This window comes from Canis aureus, chromosome 8, assembly GCF_053574225.1.
Source record: "Canis aureus isolate CA01 chromosome 8, VMU_Caureus_v.1.0, whole genome shotgun sequence".
Classification (NCBI taxonomy): domain Eukaryota; kingdom Metazoa; phylum Chordata; class Mammalia; order Carnivora; family Canidae; genus Canis; species Canis aureus.
The window spans coordinates 18720751-18735396 of record NC_135618.1 but is presented as its reverse complement, the minus strand read 5'-3'; the positions used below and the strand labels follow the sequence as shown (position 1 = coordinate 18735396).

The window sequence follows — 14646 nt, the reverse complement described above, 5'->3', positions numbered from 1 at the left end:
TCACAACAGCATTTTGAGCAGATGAATGACATAATCTGACTTACATTTTAAAGAGGTCATTCTGGAGGCTGGGTTGAGAGCAGGCTGTAGGATGGGAGCAGAGAGAGCAGTTAGTAAGCTATCATGGGAAGTGATGGTGGTTTTTGGATCAGAGTGGTGGCACTACTGAAACTGGTTAGATTCTGAGTGTATTTTGAAGGTAAAGCCATCATTTTTTAAAAGCCATTATTTAAAAAAAATGATTTATTTATTTGAGAGAGAGAGAGAGAGCGGTGTGCGCACGCTTGCACACATGCAAGCAGAGGAGGGGCAGAGGGCGAGGGAGAGAAGCAGACTCCCTGCTGAGCGGAGCCCAACACAGGGGTGGGTGTGGGAGGCTCGCTGGATCTCACAAATCTAAGATCATGACCTGAGCCAAAACCAAGAGTTGGAGGCTTAATTGAGCCACCCAGGTGCCACAGAGCATAAAAATGATTTTTTTATTGACATTACCAGCTTTAGCATTAGCAACACTATGGGGATAATAATGGTTATCATTTTTCAACCTCTTACTGTGTCTATACTCAATGTTTTATTATCCTCATAAACTAAAGTTCAAAGACATTAGGGAACCTCCCTAAGAACACACATTTCATAAGAGATTAGAGACCAGGGGTTTAATCTTAGCTCTAGCAGATGTCAAAGCGACTGCTCCTAAAACGCCTTTATCACTAGGGTCTGGTTCCCTTTTTGCCTACACCAGTCAGTGCCTTATACATAAACAGGTGATCAATATCTTTATATTGAATTCATTGACACCATTCACTTTTTTCCTGAACTTTGCTTCCGAATTTTCTTAAAAACATGGTTTTACTGTTACATTTATATACAGCTAACTTTACTTTTTTGGGTATATAGTTCTATGACCTTTTAACATGCATAGATTTGTGTAACTGTTACCACAATCAGGATGTAGACAATTTTCATCCCTTTTCCCCTCCTCAAATTCTCTTATGCTGCACCTGTGTAGCCAAACCCTCTCCCACCCATAATTCCTGGGAACTACTAATCTGTTCTTTATCTTTATCGACTATAAACATGAGTGTACAAGTTTTTGTGTGAGCATAAGTGTGCAGTTTTCTAGGGTAAAAACCTGGACATGTGTTTGCTGGTTCATATGGGTAACGTTTAACTCTATAAGAAACTACCAACTTGTTTCCAAAAGCAACTATATCATTGTGCAAGTCAACCAGCACTGTGTGAAAGTCATAGTTGTTCTGCATCTTTGTCAATGATTGGTATTGTCAATTTTGTTTTTTACATATATTTTAGCCATTCTAATGGGTATGCAGTGGTATGTCATTGTGGGACACCACTTATTTTTGAAATGTACAGTGAAAGTGTTTTGAGACTTCAGAATATAATTTATAGGCTAAATTCCAAATGATTTGTAAATAAACGCAGTATAGGCATACTTGAAAAAATTTACTCCCTGCCCCCTGCCCTTTTTGATCTTTCCATTTGGAGATTGTGTTATTGTGATATAACACATATAAATAACACAACCTGCTTCCAATAAGAAGTTCCCTATGAAATAGGCCTAGGCTTTGCTTTTCTTTTAGGGATATTGTAGAAGTTAGATCATCAAAGCTCATGAGATAATGAGTGGAAAACTGCTTTAAGGGACAAGGACAGGATCCCTGGGTGGCACAGCGGTTTGGCGCCTGTCTTTGGCCCAGGGTGCGATCCTGGAGACCCTGGATCGAATCCCACATCGGGCTCCCGGTGCATGGAGCCTGCTTCTCCCTCTGCCTGTGTCTCTGCCTCTCTCTCTCTCTCTCTCTCTGTGTGACTATCATAAATAAATAAAAATTTAAAAAAAAGGGACAAGGACATATGTTACTACTCTTATAAAAGATGCAGTTACTTCTTAACGAAATGAGGACTGAGTACCTAATATAGCGAAAGTATCATGTAAGATACATTCTATGGACAATGTAAGTATAAAACAGAGCTTTTATCCTCATGGCATTTATTATGTAGTTACGCAGAGAAGCAAAATGTCAAAACAATTTGAGTAACTATTCCGGTAATGCAGGAATACACATTATAAGGCTTTATCTAATTTTGTAGAATGATTGTACAAGCAATAAAATATCATGCACATTTTTCTATGACACACACGTATACGTTTATACGCTGCACTATCACAAAGTATTTGTTTCCCCTCACAATAACGCGTGAGGTTCCTAAGTCCAGGATTAGCTCAGTTCCCTAAGCAGGTGAAGAAATTTGAGCTGGGCTCAGCAGAACAGGTGAGGTCTTGACATTAGAGAACAGGGAGAGGACATTCCAGGCAAATAAAGTGTCACAAGCCAAAGTGCAGAGATGGAAAGTGCAAGCATGTGTCTGACCTGTGAGCAGATCAGTCGGCCTGTTGACCGAGGAGTACTAGTGACAGCTGTCGTCAATTGGGCACCGACTGTGTGGCAAGCACCAGGCTAAGGCCGATACACAGGCTACCTCATTAAAATATCAACCACCAAAAAATATATATATAAATAAAAAAAATAAAGAGTAAAAAAATAAAATATCAACCACCTTGCATAGAAACGAAGGATTTAGAACCTTCCACACAGTTACATAGCCAATAAGTTGGGGACCTGGGGTTCTAGCCCAGGCCGTCTAATTCTAGCCCCTGACCCGGACACTATACTTAACTCTAAGGCTAGAAAGGACGTTCGAGGCCAGACGGTGGATGCTGGAACTTTTGCCCAGAAGACTTGTGGTTCTCTATCTTTTCCTGAGCGCGGTACCTTTGAGGAACAGGGTACCTGGAGGAAGGACACCTCCAGAAAGTGGCTCAGCACCAGCACGGTCCGGGAAGGGGACAGCTCCAGCCTGTGTGTGCCAGTGCTGCCCGACCTGTCCTGAGACGGGTGTGCCTCTCAAGGAAGGGTCCCTTTGGCCCATCTCCACCAGAGAGCCGCCACCGGAGCCTGGAAGCCTTCAGCAGAGAGCTCGGGGGACCTCCCCTGAGTGTCCGGGCCAGGGTCCCCGGCGGCCCACCCCGCCTGGGCGCGAAGACAGAGCTCGGCGGGCCTGGGGACAGCTGTCTGCGGGGACCTGGTGAGGCCTGGGGGCGACGGGGAGGGTGCATTTAGGCCGCAGGGACTTCGCAGACTGTGTCTTCACTGGGAGCGCCGTCCCCGCAGCACCGAGCCTGGGAGCCTGTTGTCACATCGGCCGCGGCCACCAGAGGGCTTCCCCGCCTCGGCCGAGCCAGCCTGGGGCGCAGGGGCGCTGACGGTCCGGCGAGGCCCTGGAACGTCGGGGCTTGGGTCTCCAACAGTCGCTTTTCACGGACACGCAGGGCTGGAAGGTCTCCGGCTCCACTGACAGTGGGTGGAAACGGGGCGGAAGGTGGAGGGATGACTTGAGGATTGCAGGTGCCGGGGGAGCCGGGAAACTCCGGCGTAAGGTTGTCCCAGGTGCCCGGGCGCCCAGGTTAGAGACCCTGCAGGAGCCCGCGGCTGGAGCGGCCTGGGCCGGTGCGCACGAGTGTGTGGTGCACGTGTAAATATGTGTGCACGTATATACACGCATACAGGTGCACGTGTGTGAGTGTGTGGGGGCGAGGGGGGCGTGTGCACGTGTAAATACGCGTGCATGCCTGGGAGAGCGTGGCGCACCTAAGCATGCCTCCGGGAAACAAGGAAAACAAATGATGAGGTGCAGGGAAGTGAACTGGCGTCTCTGCCTCAGCACTAATTAGCTCCCATCAGTTTTGACCGAGCCGAGATGCAAGACGCCAGTGAGCAAAGGCTGGAAAGCTCAGGGCGTGGGTTGTGCGGTCCGAAAAGCCGCTGAAAAGCCACTGGGCAGCAGGCTCGCAGAGCAAAGGCCATCTCAGGAGCCTGGGGCCTGGAGCCGAAGATGGGCCGTTCCCAACCTGAGACGCAGGTGTCTGCGTCCTCCCGCCCGGCCAGCAGCTCTGTGCGCTGGTCGAGCTCTTTCTAAAGGCCACCTCCCTTTTTGAGGGGTTAACAGCTACCTGCCTCACCTTCCCCTGGCAGTTTTCTCTATCTCCTTGCCAGGCTGGCCTCCGTCACATTTCCCCGAGATGTGGGGACAGCCCTCTTACTCACCAGCTGCTCAGGCGCCTGGCTTCAACCTGTGTCTGCACTCGGTCATGTTGCCTTATCCTTGGGCTCTCCTTTGGCCACCTGTGAAGGGTTGGAAGCACAATGGTGAAGGCAGAAACATGGATTGTTGGGGGGTTGGTGAGAAGGAGCTGCTCTTTCATCTCTAGGCCTGTGTGTATGTGTACTTGCGTGGGAGTGAGTGGGAAGGGTGGTGAGAGAAAGTGATGCTGGAGAAGCCGGAGGCAGGCCTTCACCCCTCATAGCTGGGGTCCCTGGCTGCGGGCCCCCCATAGGCCCAGAAACACTGGGTCATGAGTGTCCCCCAACTGGCTAAAGTACATGCCCAACCTCAGAGCACACGGTCTTTCCTGGGCTCTCACAGGTGCTTTCCGAACACCAGGCCCCTCGAGCAGCATGGCTATGAGATTTTTTTTAAAGCCTCTCCATACGCCACAAGTTCTCCTAATACTTGTATACTTGAGTGTGTGGGGAGGGCCACTTCATCATTTCATTTACATCCGATAAATCAAGAGTCGTTGCTCCTTAGAAATTCTTTGTAACACTTGTGGTTTGTTGTTAGTCTTTTAATAGTCTCTGTTCTTATTTGCCTCTTCAGGGCACAAGTGGCTCAATCCCGATTTCCTTCCCAATGTGGCTCTTCCTTCATAGTTCACTAGATTGAATAGTTGTGGGAGTTCTTAAACTTTAATAATAATAATTAAAAAAAAATCTCTTGAGGAGCTTGTTTTATTTTTTTCATTGTTGATTTTTGATCTTTCTTTTCTTTCTTTCTTTCTTTCTTTCTTTCTTTCTTTCTTTTTTTCTTTCTTTCTTTCTTTTCTTTCTTTCTTTCTTTTCTTTCTTTTTTTCTTTTTTTCTTTCTTTCAAGTAAACTCTACCCCCAATATGGGGCTCAAATTCAGGACCCTGAGATCAAGACTTGCATACTCTACCAACTGAGCCAGCCAGACACCCTGAGTAGATTGTTTTATTTTTTTTTTAAGATTTTATTTATTTATTCATGAGAGACACAAAGAGAGAGGCAGAGACACAGGCAGAGGGAGAGGCAGGTCCCCGCAGGGAGGCTGATGCAGGACTCAATCCCAGGACCCTGGGATCACCACCTGAGCCAAAGGCAGACACTCAACCACTGAGTCACCCAGGCATCCCTGAGTAGCTTGTTTTAAAGGTAGATTTCTAAAAGGAGCAAAGGAAGGAAGAAAGAAAGATTTCTCAGGCCCCACTCAAATCTATGGCATCAGAATTTCTGAAGTGAAGAACAGGAGTTTGCATTTTACCAAACCCCCAAGATCCTAAATCAGGTGGCCTAGCTCAGTTGGTTGAGTGCCTGACTCTTGATTTGGGCTCAGGTCATGATCTCAGGGTCATGAGATCAAGTCCCTCATTGGGCTCTGCACGCAGTGGGGAGTCTGCTTGGGATTCTCTTTCTCCCTCTCCCTCTGCCCCTCCCCTGCTCCCTTCTCTTTCAAAATAAATAAATAAATCTTTTTTAAAATTAAAAAAAAAAGAATACATGCTGAAACGTGGTGCTGAAGGATGCCTTGGATCCATTTTTTTAAATGTTGAGTTTCTAGAGTTATTTATATGTCTTCTAGACACAAGGCCTTTGTTGGTTGCGTGATTTATAAATCTTTCCTCCCAGCCTCTTATTTGTCTTTTCACCCTTTTACAGCATCTTTCACAGAGCAAAAGTGTTTAATTTTGATGAGGTCTAATTTGTAAATTTTTTCTATGATAGATCATGTTTTTAGGGTCAAGTCTAAGAACTCTGCCTAGCCCTGGATCCCAAAGATATTGTCCTGTGTTCTTTTCTACAAATTTTATAGTTCTGTGTTCACATGTGAGTCCACGATCCATTGTGAGTTAATTATTGTATTAGGTGTGGGGTTTGGGTCCAATTTTTCCAGTATCATTTATTGAAAAGGCTATTTCTCCTCCATCAGATTGCTATTATTCCCTTATCAAAACTAGTCGGGGGAATATTTGTGTGGCTCTAGATCTGGGTTCTTTATTCCATTCCACTGAACTATGTGCCTCTTCCCTCCATGCTTTTTTGATACTGTAGTTATACGTAAGGCCTTAATGTTGGAAGAGTGATTTCTCCCCTTCATTCTTGTTTTTCAACATTGTCTTGGCTATCCTAGGGCCTTTTCCTTTCCATATCAATTTTGGAATAAACTTGTCAAGGCCAGCAAAGAAACTTGCTCAGATTTTGATGGGAATCACGTGAATATTGATCAGTTTTAGGAAAGGACTGTATTTTTTTTTCTTGCAGCAGAATTTTTGGAGAGCAAGTTTTAACCAGAGCAGTTCTAAAGTCTTACCTTGTTAAATGTTTCTTGCTTGGGATATACTTTTACTTATACTTTCTGGTTGCAGAGAAAAAATTATGTGGAAAAATGGGGCAGCTACAGCTGGTGCAAGGTTCACAAATAAAACTTCTTCCAACCTAGAATCCTAGGAACTAAGTAGATGCAATGCTTTAAATTGGCTCCTTTAGGGCACATTCTAGCTTCTTGGGATTCCTCTGCCGTCTTTAGGAAAACAGAACAGAGATGCCTTAAGAGAAGTAGGTTGTACTTCTTGGGTCTGTGGGAACCAAATGTTTATTTTATTCCCTCCATCCTCACATCTACGATGCCAGAGATGAAAGATTGAATGAATTTAAGGGATTACTGGAAACACGCCTCTCACCAGCAGGAATTGTTTGGAGGGTGGGGGAAGATATAGTGGCCCAAAAAAGGATAGTTTTGTTGAAGGTCTTTTTTTTTTTTTAAGATTTATTTATTTATTTATTTGTTCATGAGACACACACACACACACACAGAGAGAGAGAGAGAGAGAGAGAGAGAGGCAGAGACACCGGCAGAGGGAGAGGCAGGCTCCATGCAGGGAGCCCGACATGGGACTCGATCCGCAGACTCTGGGATCATGCCCTGGGCTGAAGGCAGATGCTCAACCACTGAGCCACCCAGGCATCCTTGTTGAAGGTCTCTTAAAATCTCACGCTCCAAGGGGCACCTGTGAGGGGGCGGTGCAGTTGGTTGAGAGTCCAACTTTTGCTTTCAGCTCAAGTCATGATTTCAGGGTTGTGAGATTGAGCCCTGAGTCGAGCCCCTCACTCAGATGGGAGTTTCCTTCTCCCTCTGCCCCTCCCTCTGCTCATGCTCTCTCTCTCTCTCTTTCAAATAAATAAATCTTTAAGAAAACAAAAACAGGGGCACCTGGTGGCTCAGTCTGTTAAGCATCTGCCTTCAGCTCAGATCATGATCCCAGGGTCCTGGGATGGATCCCCGCATTGGGCTCCCTGTCAGTAGAAGAGTCTGCTTGACCCTCTCCCTCTGCCTGCCGCTCCCCCTGCTTGGGCACTCTCTTGCTTGCTCTCAAATAAATAAACAAAATCTTTAAAAATAAAAACAGAAACAAAACCAAAAAGCCCTCATGCTCCAGAATGCCTACTTGTGTGCTCTTCATATTTCTTGTCCATTAGGGAAGCAGCTGGCAACATGAGTTCCTCATGTTCTTACATCCTTTTCTTCGGCATCATTCTTCCTCCCAGTCACACCCTTTAGTTCTCCAATTTGTTCTCATTTTTAGTCAGTGATTCAGATATTTGGCATGTTAACGTTCATGTTAACACCAGATGAAGTGAACTCGGTTTCATTTCTGTCCTCATCTAAAAGTTGGCCCCAAACCAGTTCAAAGAATCTCTGAATTTTTCCTTTTCCAGTGTAAGCTACGTGTGACACCCCCGTTAGTGGTCTGAGGTAAATTGGCTTTTGTGGCGGGTGTCATATGCAGGGAGCTACAAGGACACATTTGATAAAAGGGACTACTTACCTGGAATTTGCCCTCAGAACACTGTAATCTTGACCGTGTCAGTTCTGTGCACCCCCAGAGCTTTAGTGGGTTCTTTAATCCTGACTTGTATAGGGGTCATCAAAAGCTGTATTGAGAGTGACTAACTCCCCATGTGGAATGAGAACTGGATCCGGTCAGCTAAACAACTTGTATTGTATCAATAACATCCAAATGTGGTATCCACCCAATCAGCTTCCAGAAGCATCCAGTGTGGCATAAGCTAAAATGCCTCCGTCTTAGGGAATTAGTGACACCTTTAATTGGGTGTGGCTGAAGAAATGACTTTACAGAAGCTAAAAACCTCTTCCCCAACTTCTCCTCCCAGTTTTCTTTGTCCTGTATTACCCATCCTCTTGTGTCTTCTGCTGTGTCACACTGGAATGGTTCCTTCTGTAACTGGCGTGGTCACCGGGTCCCATTCCCCCAGTAGTTCCTTCCTGTGAGAGCATCTCCAGGGCCTGTGGGCTGGAACCCAAGGGAAATGAGGGTGGAGTGTTGCTGAGCTAACCCAGCAGCTACATATGCTTTCTGCGTTCTCTCCTTGGACAATGAGCGCACACAGCTGCCTTGCTTAGGCCTTACAGAAGCTTGTAGGGCAGGGCTCAGCGCTATGGAGACAGTAATGCTGTGGGATTAAGGCATCCACTGTCTGTTCTTTGCTAAACTCACGTCCATCACTAGTGCAAAAATTGCAGCCACCATCCTTCTCCCCCACCGTTTCTGCCCCAGTCACCTCCTCCCAGGCCGGCCAGACTCTCTCCCTCGATCTGCAGGAGGAAGAGGGGATCTTTTTGGGTACACACAGAGGCGCCCTGGTTTCCTGGTTACACCACTCTGTCCTTCCTTGGCCCGAGGCCCTTGCACTAATTGCGGAGAGCTCTCAGTTCATAGGGGTTTGCTTCTTTCAGTGGTTGCTCGCTGCAGAAACTGCTAGACAGGGGCGGGGGGGGGGGGGGTGGGGGGGGGTGGGGGGGGTAGGCGGTGCTATCTCTCCCTGACGTCTGCATGGACTCTGTCTCTATAGATTGCGGGGATGAGAGTGCTTTTTACGAGAGTGGCTTTTGTGGTGGGACGTGAGAAGCTTCCAGATTGCACATAACCTAAAACAGGTTTTCCTCACTGAGCAGAAGCCATCGATACTTCCTGTGTTGCAATAAGGAGCTCATTAGGGCCGTGGGGCTGGGAGCCTGGAGTGGGCGGTGGGGCGCTGTCCTGGCTGCAGAGCGCTTCCTACAGGTCCCTCCCTGCTTCTGTCACCTGGGCAGGACGGAGCCACCCCCGTCCTCTTCCCCGAGCCCTGTCCCTGCTCAGCACCCCTGTGCCCTCTCTAATTTCCCTCTTCCTCATGCAGTCCAGCTGCCTGTTGAGGCTTCTCTCCGGGTATCCACAGCCTTCTGATCAGCTGGTGATTTACCTTCAATCAGGGCCAGACTGTGGTCCCCAGATTCACACCTCTTCCTTTGCTTAGTGAGGAAAGGGTCGCCTTCCCTTCCTGCCACCGCTTTCCCTGGTAGCTGCCTGTGTGCTGAGTAATACAGTCCTCTAAGTGGGAAGGTGTAACTGGCAGTGCGAGAGCGCACCTGTGCGAAGCCGTCCAGGTGATCACGTCCATCACAGGCAAGTTCAAATCCCTGGCACCCGAGGAGGGGCTTTCACGCCCAGTCTCATGTCCAGTCTGGAGTTCTTGAGTTGTTCATGTGAATTCTAGACGGCTAGAAACTTCTTGCTGTTTCCCTCCAGCCAGGAATTCATTTCCTTGCAGGCCGCCGGTCGGGACATCCTGGGTGGTCAGGGATGGGGAGGGCGCTGCAGGGCCTGGTGGCCGAGTCCCATCGCCAACAGTTAGCGTCATCGGGCCGGGAAGCTGCCAGCCAGTACCAGTACCAGATGATTTTTGCGGCTCGTGAGGCTGGTTGAGTCGCGTGGAAGAGACATTAAATCTGGAGGATGAAGAGAGCAGACAAGAGGAGAGTCGGAGCCTGAACGGGGCACAGATGGGCTGAGGGGCAGTTGAAATGCACCCACCTTCCCTGGGCTTGGTCGGCGGGGGACGTGCTCTCAAATGGCCAGTGGGAGCCATCTGTCAGTTTTAGTCTCGTCAGGGCAAGATCTCCGGTGGGACATGATGGGGCTGGGAAGCCCTTGCTCCTGCCCACACCTCCAGCTACTTGCCCTCACCAGAAACCATCATGCTCTCTCTGGCCCTTGAGGCTGAATGTGTCTCCTTCCTCCCAACCCCTGTAACATGGATAAGTATTCATTGCAATAAATAATATATTGATAATGTATTATATTCTTGACATTATATTAATATGTTAATAATAATATATTACTGTGCATTTATATATTAGCATTATGTGTCATATAATATTAATATTATATATAACATTATACAACATTAAGAAAATATATTGGTATGTTATGTAATAACTATTTATTTATTTATTTATTGTTGTTTTTTTTGGCTTTTTTTTTTTTGGTCTTGGTTTTAAATGGGAACTTCTTCAAGCTGTTTTCCCTACCTGCAGACCCTCCAGACCCTCCAGACCCTGGTCAGGTGCTCTACCTCCTTGCCCTTAGAACCCTGTACTCACAGATAATGTGCATCCATGTACCTTTTTGTATCCTTCATTAGACTGTAAGCCTAACATGAAAGCCAGAAGGGATGTGCATAGTACAAGATTCAGCACATTGTGCCCCCCAAATAGTTGGGCTTGGCTATGGAGAGGCAGCCAGGGAATTTGGGAATTTCTGGAAAAGGAACACAAAAACTCACAGGTAAACTCCAGTGTCTAGAGGGCAGAGAAGGGCCCTTCATAAGTCAGTTACCACTTACTGAGAATATTTCCCATGCTGGGCACCGGATTCCCCCCAAATAACCAGAGCACACTTGGAAATTGATAGAGGTTGCTCAAGAAGCAGGAGAGTGAACAGTCATTTGGGAGATCTGTCCTGAGTTTAGTGGCTTAGCCACCAGTCTGGGGTCTAGGGTCAGGGCTCTTCTCAGAGGGAGGGCTAACGAGGGTCTGAGAGAATAGCAGGCTCCCAGCTTAGACCTGGTCCTGAGAATGGGCCCCCAAGGAACACCAGGCAGCACCAGATCCCACTGGCTGCCACTGAGGCCATCAGATCCTGGCTGAGCTCAGCAGGGGATGCAGATCCATCAGTTTTCAGATGTGCTATGGCCCTGGGCCAGGAAGGAGACTAAACTACACAAAGTCTGTTAAGTCCTTCCTACTTCTCATACCTCAGAATTGCCTCTTAGGTTTAATAAAAATTAGATTCCCAGGCTTCTCCTTACAGCTACTGAAATGAAAACCTCTGGAGGTTATGTCTCAAGTCTGAGAATTTTTAATGGGCTCTGATGGGATGAACTAGAGCAGGAAAACCAGTAGATTTCACATTGGAATCAGTGGGCAAACTCTCGCATCTGTGGGCTGATTCTGACTGTATTCCTTTGCTAGGGCAGCTCTAACAAAGTATCACACAATTGAGTGACTTACACAACAGAAACATATTGTCTCACGGTTCCAGAGGCTAGAAGTTCAAGTTCAAGGTGTCAGCAAAACTGGTTCCTTCTGAAGCCTGGGCGGAAGAATCTGTTCCATGCCTCTCTCTTAGCTTCTGGGTGTTTGCTCTGAATCTTTGGTGTTCATTGGCTTGCAGATGCTCAGCCCATCTCTGCTTTCAAGTTCATATAGCATTCTTCCTATGGCATGTCTGTCCCTGTGTCCAAATCTCTCTTCTTTTTTGGAGATAAAGATATCATTATCATAGGGTTATGATCTCTGTCTAAATTGATTACCTCTATAAACACCGTATTTCCCAGAAGGGTTACATTCTGAGGTACTGGGGATTAGGGCTTCACCATATCTTTTTGGGGGGACATATTTCAACCCATAACACTGACCAAGTAGGAGAACTGGTTGGGGAACTGTAGAAAGATAGTAGATTCTGATCTGAGAGTTCAAAAATTGAGCGCTGCTTCTGACCTGCTTTCAAAACTCTTAGGATAACATTTGGAGGGACACTTGGGTGGCTCAGTCAGTTAAGCCTCTGACTCTTGATTTCAGCTCAGGTCATGATCTCAGGGTCCTGGGATCAAGGCCTGCATCCAGCTCCATACTCAGTGCGGAGTCTGCTTGGATTCTCTCTCTCCCTCTCCCTCTTCCTCTATCCCTCACCTACTCATGCATGTGCACATGCACTCTCACTCTCTCTCTCTAAAATAAATAAAGAAGTCTTTAAAAAAAAAAGATAAAATTTGGGAATTTCTGGAAAAGAAATACAAAAGCTCACAGGTATAATAGAAAGATCCAACCATGAGACATAGATAACTCTCAGAAATAAAATTCTGGGGGAACCCCGGGTAGCTCAGCAGCTTAGCATTGCCTTTAGCCCAGGGCCTGATCCTGGAGACCCAGGATCGAGTCCCACATCAGGCTCCCTGCATGGAGCCTGCGTCTCCCTCTGCCTGTGTCTCTGCCTCTCTCTCTGTGTGTCTCTCGTGAATAAATAAATAAATAAATAATCTTTTAAAAAAATAAATAAAATTCTGGTAACACAAGTAAAAGCGATCCTGAAGGAATTATTCTGTCTGCAAAGAGAGCTCTTTGGTTAGTTCTTACTATAAGGAGTCATTGGTGGTGGAAGAACTGTTGATGGAAGGGGTACAGAGTCAACAAAGAATATAACTTGTAAAAGAAAGCTAAGAGTGAAGTACATCTTATAAAAATTCTAAGGGCAATGAAATGAGCTTTGTTACATGTGTAGAGAAAGAAGAACAAATGTGGAAGAGGTGATGGATGTTAACTAAGCTTACTGTGGTGATCATTTTGCAATATATACATATATGGAATCATTGTATTGTATACCTTAAACTTCTACAAGGTTATATGTCAAATATACCTCAATAAGTGTGGCTCAGTTGGTAAGCATCTGACTCTTGGTTTTGGCTCATGATCTGGGGGTCATGAGATCAAGCCTCATGCTTTTAACATGGAGTCCTCTTGAGATTCTTACCCTTCCCTTGCTCATGCACTCTCTTTCTCTAAAAATAAATTTAATTTAATTTTTAAAGATAAAATAAAAATTTATTTTTAGAGACAGAGAGCATGAGAGTGCATGAGCAGAGGGAGGAGCAAAGGGAGAGGGAAAAGTAGATTCCCCACTGAGCACAGAGCCTGATGTGGGGCTGTATCTCACAACCCTGAGATCATGACCTGAGTTGAAATCAAGAGTCAAATGCTTAACCAAGTTAGTCATCCAGTTGTCCTCATAAATAAATCTTTAAAAAAACCCTACAAATATACCTCAGTAAAATTGGAAAAGAAAAGAAAATGTGAATTGAATAAAGAAAGGAAAATATTGATTTTTGTTTTTAGTAAATGATTTTTATTATAAAGAGACAAATGTAGTAGAGACACCACATGAAACAGAAGATACATCACTAGATGATAGTAGACATCTGTCTATTTTGTTATGAATTCTTTAATGAAAGAATAAATTTCAAATTGTAAAAAGGCAGCTCAAAGATAGGGAAAAAAAAGAAGTCAAATATAGATGAGATGACAGAAAGAAATCACCTAGTTGTCTTAAATGAGTTAAAATATTTACACTACACGAGGGGTTGGTAAATTTTTTTCTATAAAGGTGATATTTTAGATTTTATGGGCCACATGGTCTTGGTTGCGACTCAACTCTGTCTTTGTATTGTGAAAGTAGCCATTGGTGACTTGGAAATGAACAGATGTAGCTCTGTTCTAATGAAACTTTATTTATGAAACAGGCACCTAACCAGATTTGGACTGCACTGTAGTTTGGAGATCCCTGCACCAAAGCAATGACAACCCCAGAAAACTGAGAGAATCATTGTCAGTCAACACTGAGCCCTGCAGGAAAGAGGAAATACCCAGAATCTGGATAATAGCAGAGGATAAGAAGAGGTGATTTTAAAATTTATAATCTATTTAGTTAATCTTGATTTCTGGCACATTTCCAGAACAAATTATTAGATAATCCCATTCAACAAATATTATGTGAATACTTACTGAGCACTATGTTCTCAGTTGCAAATACCACAGAGATAGCGTTTGTCCTCAAAGAATTTTAAGTCTCAAGGAGAGAGCAAGTGATGTTGTCAGAAGTGGTGACTTCAGGGGTATTGAATGTTCTGCAAAGGGAAAGGTATGGGGCAAATGGTCTAAACAGATCTAACTTTTTTAGAAGGGGGGGTGTTCAGAAGCCTCCCTGAAAAACTTGAAATCTGAAGTTTGAGGATTTAGGCTAGAAAGGGGGACAGGGTAAGAAAGCATACTAAACAGAAGGAAGGACTCATGTAAAAGCCCAGCACCAGAGGGAATCCTCAAGGCATCCAAGTAAATGCAAGTAAATCCAAGTGTACAAATGGCTGGAAGAGAGAGAGAGAATGGAACAGGGCCAGCTGAGCAGCAGGTCACAGGCCAGGACTGTGGCCTTGGTTCTCTCTGCTACGCTGGCCTAGCAACGCTGGAAAGAGTAGAAATGAAATGATCGACAAAACTTTGTTCTTTGTAAGATCGTATTGGCTCCAGTTATCACATTCCTCTTCCAGACATTCAAAAGCCAACCTCTTAGTTGCTCCTCCTAATCCCAGCTCCTT

The 14646-nt window shown here is 45.5% G+C and overlaps 1 long non-coding RNA gene across 2 annotated transcripts; it reads right to left on the bottom strand.

The window, feature by feature from the left end:
• Positions 1-1994: 1994 nt before the first annotated feature.
• Positions 1995-12363, bottom strand: LOC144318422 (uncharacterized). 2 transcript variants are annotated; one of them, XR_013384319.1, is made up of 5 exons: positions 11510-12363; positions 10032-10244; positions 9421-9946; positions 8352-8471; positions 1995-4205 (listed from the first exon to the last, which is right to left on the bottom strand). It is a non-coding gene; the product is annotated as an uncharacterized LOC144318422 (long non-coding RNA). The 2 variants fall into 2 exon arrangements; XR_013384318.1 differs by lacking the exon at positions 1995-4205 and having other exon boundaries at positions 6646-8471.
• Between the last annotated feature and the right edge of the window lie 2283 nt (positions 12364-14646).